Here is an 8,244-nt window from a genome sequence, read left to right as displayed (position 1 = left end):
TCCCCTTTTAACCTCTAGAAAATTACTAGAGCTCCCTCCTTAAAGTCCCAGTAATACTGCTCTTGAACCTCTAAATTACTTCTCCCTCACTACTTAGCCTAATGAGTTTAGTTGCCCTCCCAACAAACCGAGGGACAGCCAATACATGTCTAGAACACACCGTGGAAGCTTGTTTTTTGGCAAAATTGCTGAAGTGCCGGCGGGCCACGCGGTCATGGCTTCTATCTTCATCAATACTACTTGACAGGTAATGGTTATGCCAGATAAACTACCCCTGCACCGTAACCCTAGTTTAAGTTTTCCTTGAAGAAAACAAAATTAAAAAATTGCGTTTGCCAGGGTTTGAACAATCAAAGGCGGCCATTTTTAAGTATAAAAGTACAAAACTACAGTCAGACAAAGGCCACAACATTGAAACGAATAAACCGAAAAGCAGCTGGACCAAGGTTCGAAAGTTAATGGCGGCAGGTTGTGATGATGTGGCATCCTTATTAGGGGAGGACCAGACAGAGAAGGAAGCAACCTATTAAATTGCTTCACGACTGATGCCATCTGTCACACACCCACTTACACGCTTTTCTCTTATTCTTAATCATTCGAATCAATGCTTTCATTTTAAACCCAAACGGAGTAGTAATATCTCGTTAAGCTATATCATTACTCATTCATACCCCCATTTCCTCCCGGCCTTCTGGAAGCCAACGAAAGAGTGTCCTAGTTGAATTCAACCACGTTCAATGCAGCTAGCCGTTTTCATTATTATGTCATGAGTGCATCAATTGAATCTCCCTAGCTTGCGCCTTCGTGCATATCAAAATTCTTCTATATATGCTGCATTCGTGGCCCATATTTTCTCATAGTTTTTGCCCTTTCTCAATTCAATTCAGGACTGCGGAGGTTCTGAGAAAAAATGCTGAGTCTTTGAAGGGCAATTCGAGCATCTGGGTTGTTATTTGAGGGCTTAATCTCAAGCAAATCGGGTTTTGAGTATTAATCCTTTACACTATCTGGGTCGAAACCCAAATCCATTATTCCCCAGACTAGGGATTCTTTACTTTATCCGTTTCGTTCGGGTACTGGGATTCCTTGTTCTGGCATTGATTCAAAGGCCTACAATTTGAGCACCTTCTTCGCGGTTTTCCCAAGACGCGGGACAGAAGGAGGGAGAAAATCTTGCAGGAATGGAGTCCAAGAAGCCGGACCAGTCAGTGGTATCGATCAAATCAGGTCAAAAACTCCCAGATTTTCTTCAATCCGTAAAGCTTAAGTATGTCAAATTAGGGTACCACTATGTGATAACCCATGCAATGTATCTTTTGTTATGTCCCATCGTAATCCTTATTGCTGCTGAACTGGGCACGCTCAAGCCAGAAGATCTGTATGAGTTATGGGAGCATCTTCGATTTAATCTTGTCAGTGTAATCCTCTGTTCAACATTGTTGGTTTTTTTGACCACGCTGTACTTTATGACAAGGCCAAGGTCAGTTTTCCTTGTGGATTTTGCATGTTATAAGCCTGAGGATGAGAGGAAATGTACTCGAGAATTGTTCATGAATTGCTCTAAATTGACTGGTACATTTTCTGAGTCAAGTTTAGATTTCCAAAGGAAGATCCTTGAGCGTTCGGGTGTAGGGGAGGAGACTTACTTGCCTGAAGCAGTGCTTAGGGTGCCCCCGAATCCATGCATGGCAGAGGCTAGGAAAGAAGCAGAGATGGTTATGTTTGGTGCCATTGATGAGCTATTTGCAAAAACGGGTGTCAAGCCGAAGGATATTGGGATACTTATTGTGAACTGTAGCCTATTCAATCCCACTCCTTCCCTGTCTGCAATGGTAATAAATCACTACAAATTGAGGGGGAATATTTTAAGTTACAATCTAGGGGGAATGGGTTGTAGCGCAGGCCTGATATCTATTGATCTGGCCAAGGATTTGCTTCAAGTTCATAGGAATTCTTATGCAATAGTTGTTAGCATGGAGAACATTACATTGAACTGGTATTTTGGCAACGACAGATCCAAACTCGTATCTAATTGCATTTTTAGGATGGGAGGTGCCGCCATTTTGTTGTCAAACAAGAGATCACAGAAGAGGAGGGCAAAATATGAGCTGGTGCATACCGTTAGGACCAACAAAGGTGCTGATGATAAATGCTTCCAGTGCGTTTTTCAAGAGGAGGATGACACGGGAAGGGTGGGGGTTTCATTATCTAAAGAGCTCATGGCAGTAGCAGGAGATGCGTTGAAGACTAACATAACAACTCTGGGTCCTCTCGTTCTCCCTATGTCAGAGCAAATTCTCTTCTTTGCAACTTTGGTGGGTAGGAAATTTTTGAAGATGAAGGTAAAGCCCTACATTCCAGATTTCAAGCTCGCATTTGAGCATTTCTGCATACATGCAGGAGGAAGGGCAGTTCTGGATGAACTTGAGAAGAATTTGCAGCTTTCAGAATGGCATATGGAACCATCAAGAATGACCCTTTACCGATTTGGTAATACATCTAGCAGCTCATTATGGTATGAACTTGCATACACTGAAGCCAAAGGAAGAATCAGGGAGGGAGACAGAACTTGGCAAATTGCCTTTGGGTCTGGATTCAAGTGCAATAGTGCTGTCTGGCGGGCTCTCAGAGCTGTCAATCCTAGTTCAGAGAAGAATCCATGGACTCAAATTATTGATCAGTTCCCTGTTGATGTTCCTAAGGTTTCAACCATATGATCTGATCTGATTTTTTCTTTAAGTGGGTAATCTATGATTTAATTTTCTCTCCAATTCTTGAAATATTTATTATCTTTGCAGTCCTAATATTGTATCTTGCTTAACCTTGAGGTATTTTATCCTTCAAGGTTTTGATGTTGTAATGAAGCTGCAATGACTAATCCATGATCTAGTTTCCTCTGCTAGTTTGGAATATTTATGATCTTTGCGGTCATGACGTATCTTGTACCATGTTGGGGGTTTTATCCAGCATGGTGATGATCTTGAGATGAAACTCAGAGAGCAAGGCTATGGGAAACCTGCTCTATTTTACATTTTCTTTTCAATTCGCTATAAACCATGAACACCTAGACAAGGTGTTTCAACTGTAAATGTTGAAGTTTCATAATTCAATTCCTCTTTCCTAAAGCCTTAGTATATCATTACTGTTATCTAAATGATGTGAGAATGTTTGACGGATGATGGTTGATGCATTCAATTTTCAGAATAGTTTTTCAAAAGTGTCAAATGTTTGTTCTACTTAATGGTTTTGGCTAGTTATAGTTATAAGAATAATTTGGTTTTTCCTCCCATGGATATGCCTATTTTGGAACATTCCTCTTACCAGAAATGTGATACCTTTTAATTGCTCATATATAGTTCTTCTACTCTACTCAAATTGTGCAGGCCAAAGATTGAAATTATTAGACATTGTAAACCAATTTTTCCCTTTCTTCTCAACCGTTGTTAATATTATCTTTTGTCTTCGTTGTAAATTAAGCTAGTCGGTCCTTCATTACTGTTCGATGTATAATTGAGTTGATTACATGTTCTGATGTTACATGTGTAGTCTAAATGTACTGAAATTATCTATTGAAGTTACTATTTGATTTGCCTTTGGTTGGAGTCTGATTGGTCTCCAGGTTTGCTTGTCCAGAAAAAAACCAATGTCTTCTGTCAATTCTCTTCTGGAAATGCTCATACAGGCAAACCCCAAATTTGTTTCACATGGTAGCATCCTGAGATTGTACACATTTGCAAACTCTGTTCATACAAATGAAACCATTGTTAGATCCAGAACCAAGAAAATACTCTTTGAAATGTGTCTTTTACTTTTATTATTGCTCTGGCCTCTACCATAAGATGATATTCAACTTATGAATCTTAATACAAAACTACAATTACATATTCCAGGAGAATAGTTTACCATTACATAATTAGTTATTAGCAGGACAATCATTTTTCCAAATATTTGTATCCTTGTTAAATTTAAATGGCGAGTAGAGTAGATGGGAAGATGACTTCTGGTGAGCAGAGTAGATCGAGAGTAGAGTAGATGGGAAGCTACATTCTGTGCACTCCCAGCTTGGGTTTACCAGATCATAACCTTTTTGAGTTGTTTCCCTGAACATAATTTTTCTGGATTATAAAACTTGGTCATTTGCTGCTTTGCACAATGGCTTCGCTAACATGGTACCCAATTCTCCAACCATGGCTCAACCGACTGCTTTTACTGTATATTGAAGTGTTGGTCTATTTGTTTTCCTCAAATCCTTCTTTATAGGTGCTATCATTGTTCCAAATTTGTTAGAATAATCCTTTTCCCTTTCGTCTGTGAGGGATCAGAGTGAAACTGCAAAAAGAACAATTCTTCACGCCTACAGACATATTTTTAAAGCAACTGGGTTGCATGAGGCTTATGGTTCACCTTTTCATCTTTTGGCAAAACCTCTTTTCATTAAAGGCTTTATAGGAGTTTCTGCTAAGAACAAATTTAATTTTGGTGTATGAACTCAATTTCAACAGATTTTTTGAAGTTTGTGGATGAGTTCAATTTTGAAAAGGTTTTGTTAAGTGTAATTTTGTATGGTGGTTATCTGCTGGGTGTTGTCCAGTTTGACTGTTGTCCAGTTTGACTGTTGTAAGGGCCAGCCCCTTGTTTGGCTGCTTTATAATTCAAAAACAAATGGGAGGTAGTTCATGAATTTGTTATTGATTTTTTTTAGCATGATAGCAGACTCATGTTTGTAATGTTATTTTAAGCGACCACAGTGTAGTTTAGAGGTGTTGGAAAACAAATCTCAGCTAAACCAAATATTAACCACTAGTTCAGTGGTAGAGCACCTAGTTCATGAATTTGTTACTAGTTCAGTGGTAGCGCACCTGGTTCATGAATTTGTTATTGAATTTTTTTAGCATGATATTAGACTCGTGTTTGCAATGTTAGTTTAAGTGGCCACAGTGTAGTTTAGAGGTGTTGGAAAGCAAGTCTCAGCTAAACCAAAGATTAACCACTAGTTCAGTGGTAGAGCACCTCAAAAACAAATGAAAGATTTCTAGGTTCAAATCTTATCTGGTTCATGAGAGCATATTTGATTTCTAGGCTCAAATCTTATCTGGTCCATGAGAACATATTGTGGAATCAGAGTCATGCCACTAGAAACACCCTGAGCACCCAACAACAAATGGAAGGTCATAGATTCAAATTAACAAAATATTTATCAGAGATATAAACATTGAGAATCGATGCCCACTGCTGGCTATATATGCACATTGCAATGACTACAGAGATACTAGGTAAGTTATTTTGGAGGGACTTTCTTATAATTGAGAGTTGCAGAAATTGTTATATGTTTTCAATAGTGCTTTAGACGGAATTATCGGTTACTCTAAACACCATTTTTATTTCCTTCGAGAAAACTGCTGCCTTGCCTACTAAAATATGGAGTTTCTGAAAGGCTCTGTAGGCTAGAACTATAAAGCAATAGATTCAACTATTGTGCTGGTAATTTTGGGGCAAATAGTATATAATAATTGAATGGTGTAGATTCATCCGAATGTGATTGGAGTAAACCAGTATAGTACGACACCTAGAGTTTGTTAATGGAAGCATGACTAATTGAGGGTAATGAGAAGCATTTAAAATCGTGGTTAGGTTTCTGACTTTCTGGTAATCTCAATGGAAAAAAGGGTTCTAAATTCTTAATATTTCTGTTGTATGGAAGGATTGTCGAATCTACAAGCAAATTTTTATTGAGATATGGGTGGAATTTATAAAGAGCATAGCCCTCCTCATGAAGTTAATGCAGAGACAGATAATGTGCTCCAAAGCATAAGCAACAAAAGCATGAGTTGGACCAAAGGTGTACACCAGACAACGAACCTGGCAATCTGAGGCATGTACTAGTCTTTTCATTAAAAAATTAGCTTTTATGAGAGATTCAAAAAATGCAAGACGAATCATAGTTGGTGTTGGTACTGGCATGCTGATCGTTCATGCCAACCAAAATAGTCTCATGCACGTGACCGAGGAAAAAATACTCTTTTTTTCCACCTGTCTCAGGTACCTACTCTTGGGCCCGAATCAGAACTAAAGCAAACCTCTGGCGAAAACTCCAGGGAAAAACTCCAGGGCGATGTCTATCTAGTAGAATATTTGCACCAGATATGACATTTTCTTTAATTTATTAATTAATTTAAAAGTCAATTAATAAAATTTATTATTAATTAGTGTCTCTCTTAGTCATTATTAATTAGTGTCTCTCTTAGTCATTCAGGAGGTCAGGAGGCAATGAAGGAAAACAAAGTTTGTTTATTATCTTTGAACATAAAACTGGAAGAAATTTAATTTTAAATTGTCAAGATTATACAGTGCAATATGCATGTTAGATCTTTACACTTAGTTTACTCATTGAACCCACAGTTTTGGGAGTCTTGGACTAGTATGTACACTTACACTAGTTTACTCATTGAACCCACAGTTTGGGAGTCTTGGACTAGTATGTACACTTAGCTATCTCATTAAATCTCTAATTTGGGTTTGTGTCTCCATCTCCATTAGAACTCTGTGTCTTATGGGTTGCACATATATTTCCCCTAATCCAAGATGGAAACACAAGATCTTCACTGCCCGGGAAGAGTCAGTATATGAAAAAGAACCAATCACAAATGTGCCTTCAAGATAGAAGCAGAATTTTATCCGTTAATTAAGGCATGCATAATGTGCAGAGGAGAGGAGAAGAGGTTCATTAACAAACACATTCATTTTTAGTTGTAGCATTTTAAATTAATTCCTGAATGCTAGGACTTCGCAAGAACTGGTTACCTGTAAAAAGGCAGAGGGTCAGGGAATGTTTCCTGCACGCACTAATCCTTAAAATTATGATTATAACATCAATATTGAATAAGTTTTAATTAATAATGAAATTCAATTGTAAACACGTTGAAATGAATTAAAAAGGTTACTTATAGCATATCCAGAGAGTCAAGTGTACCATATGAAAATTTAGCAAAGAGGAGAAGAATAGTAGGAGTATGTTAAATGCTGTTTAGTCTTTAAGTATATGTTGTTTTTAAATATCATGTCTATAGTCTCAATAGATTGGAATTGTTAGAAAGTGAGACACCCCTGAATTAAAGATAGACCAGTGATTATGAGAGTGAGCAGTTCAATGGCAGAGCACCTCAATTTATCTTCTTAGAGAATACTTTTACCATTGGCTATACGGTCTATTATTTGTGCTGACATGATCATTGTTGACTTTTAATAATTAGATTGAAAAAAGAGACAATGGTTCTACAATTTTCAATTTAATTAATAAATACAATCAATTTGTCATATAAGGTTCGCAATTAATCTGCTGCATGGAGGTTGTTCTATACTTTGTCCTTAAACATTTTGTTTGAAATACTCTTACAAAGGTACATTTTATACAATTTGTGGATATTTATTTAAAACATATTAGAAATTAATCTGTATTGGAAAATGTAATATTTATTAGGCCAATAATTAAAAATCTACATTAGAAAGTGAGACAAATCTGAATCAAAGATGTACCAATGACTGAGAGGGTCAGTATACTTTGTCCTTAAATATTATGTGTAACATCAATATGAAAATGCATTTTATTTGATTGTAGATATTTATTGCAAATATATTGAAAATTAATGTGTTAAAAAATGAGACACATCTGAACCAAAGATTACCTGGTCACCGAGAGATTCACTAGTTTAATTCTAGAGCTCCCCATCAATTAATGGGAGGTCCTAGGTTTTGATTTTAAATTGATACATGAATAATTTAACATGACAGTAGAGTTGGGATAGTATAGCCAAGCCAAATTAGAATCCGTAAGCACTTGTAGTGTGGATCAAAGGAGGGTGTCGGTAAACAATCAACACACTCAAGAACCGGTTGCCAATAGTGCTGGTAGTTCGGTTGAGCACTGGCAGTGTGGCTCAAAAGGTGGTTGTTGGAAAACAATTAACAGCAGAATAGAAAATGGACTTACTCGGTAACCGAGAGGGTCAACAACTCAGTGGTACAGCTCGCCAACAGTAAAGGGTAGATCTTTAAGTGTAAATTTAAGGAAGCTAAAAAGAAAATATGAAACACAAAGAACATAGGACTTGTTGTTTCACAAACTTTGTCTTCATTCATATTGAGAAGGGGAATTTTTTTATTAATCACAGAAGTAGGAGATACATTATAAGTTACAATAGATAAATACATCTCCAACTTGGCTCTTGAATATCAAAAATTAACTCT

The 8,244-nt window shown here is 37.1% G+C and overlaps 1 pseudogene across 1 annotated transcript; it reads left to right on the top strand.

Moving 5' to 3' along the window:
* Nucleotides 1-525: 525 nt before the first annotated feature.
* LOC149545271 (3-ketoacyl-CoA synthase 11 pseudogene) lies at nucleotides 526-3,125 on the top strand (annotated as a pseudogene). Its single transcript, XR_016353558.1, has one exon. The product of XR_016353558.1 is annotated as a 3-ketoacyl-CoA synthase 11 pseudogene (transcript).
* Nucleotides 3,126-8,244: the final 5,119 nt, after the last annotated feature.

This window comes from Cupressus sempervirens, chromosome 7 (genome assembly GCF_028749045.1).
Source record: "Cupressus sempervirens isolate cs-2001-9-10 chromosome 7, ASM2874904v1, whole genome shotgun sequence".
Classification (NCBI taxonomy): Eukaryota; Viridiplantae; Streptophyta; class Pinopsida; order Cupressales; family Cupressaceae; genus Cupressus; species Cupressus sempervirens.
The sequence above is the reverse complement of the archived record's forward strand: the minus strand, read 5'-3'. Positions and strand labels throughout refer to the sequence as shown.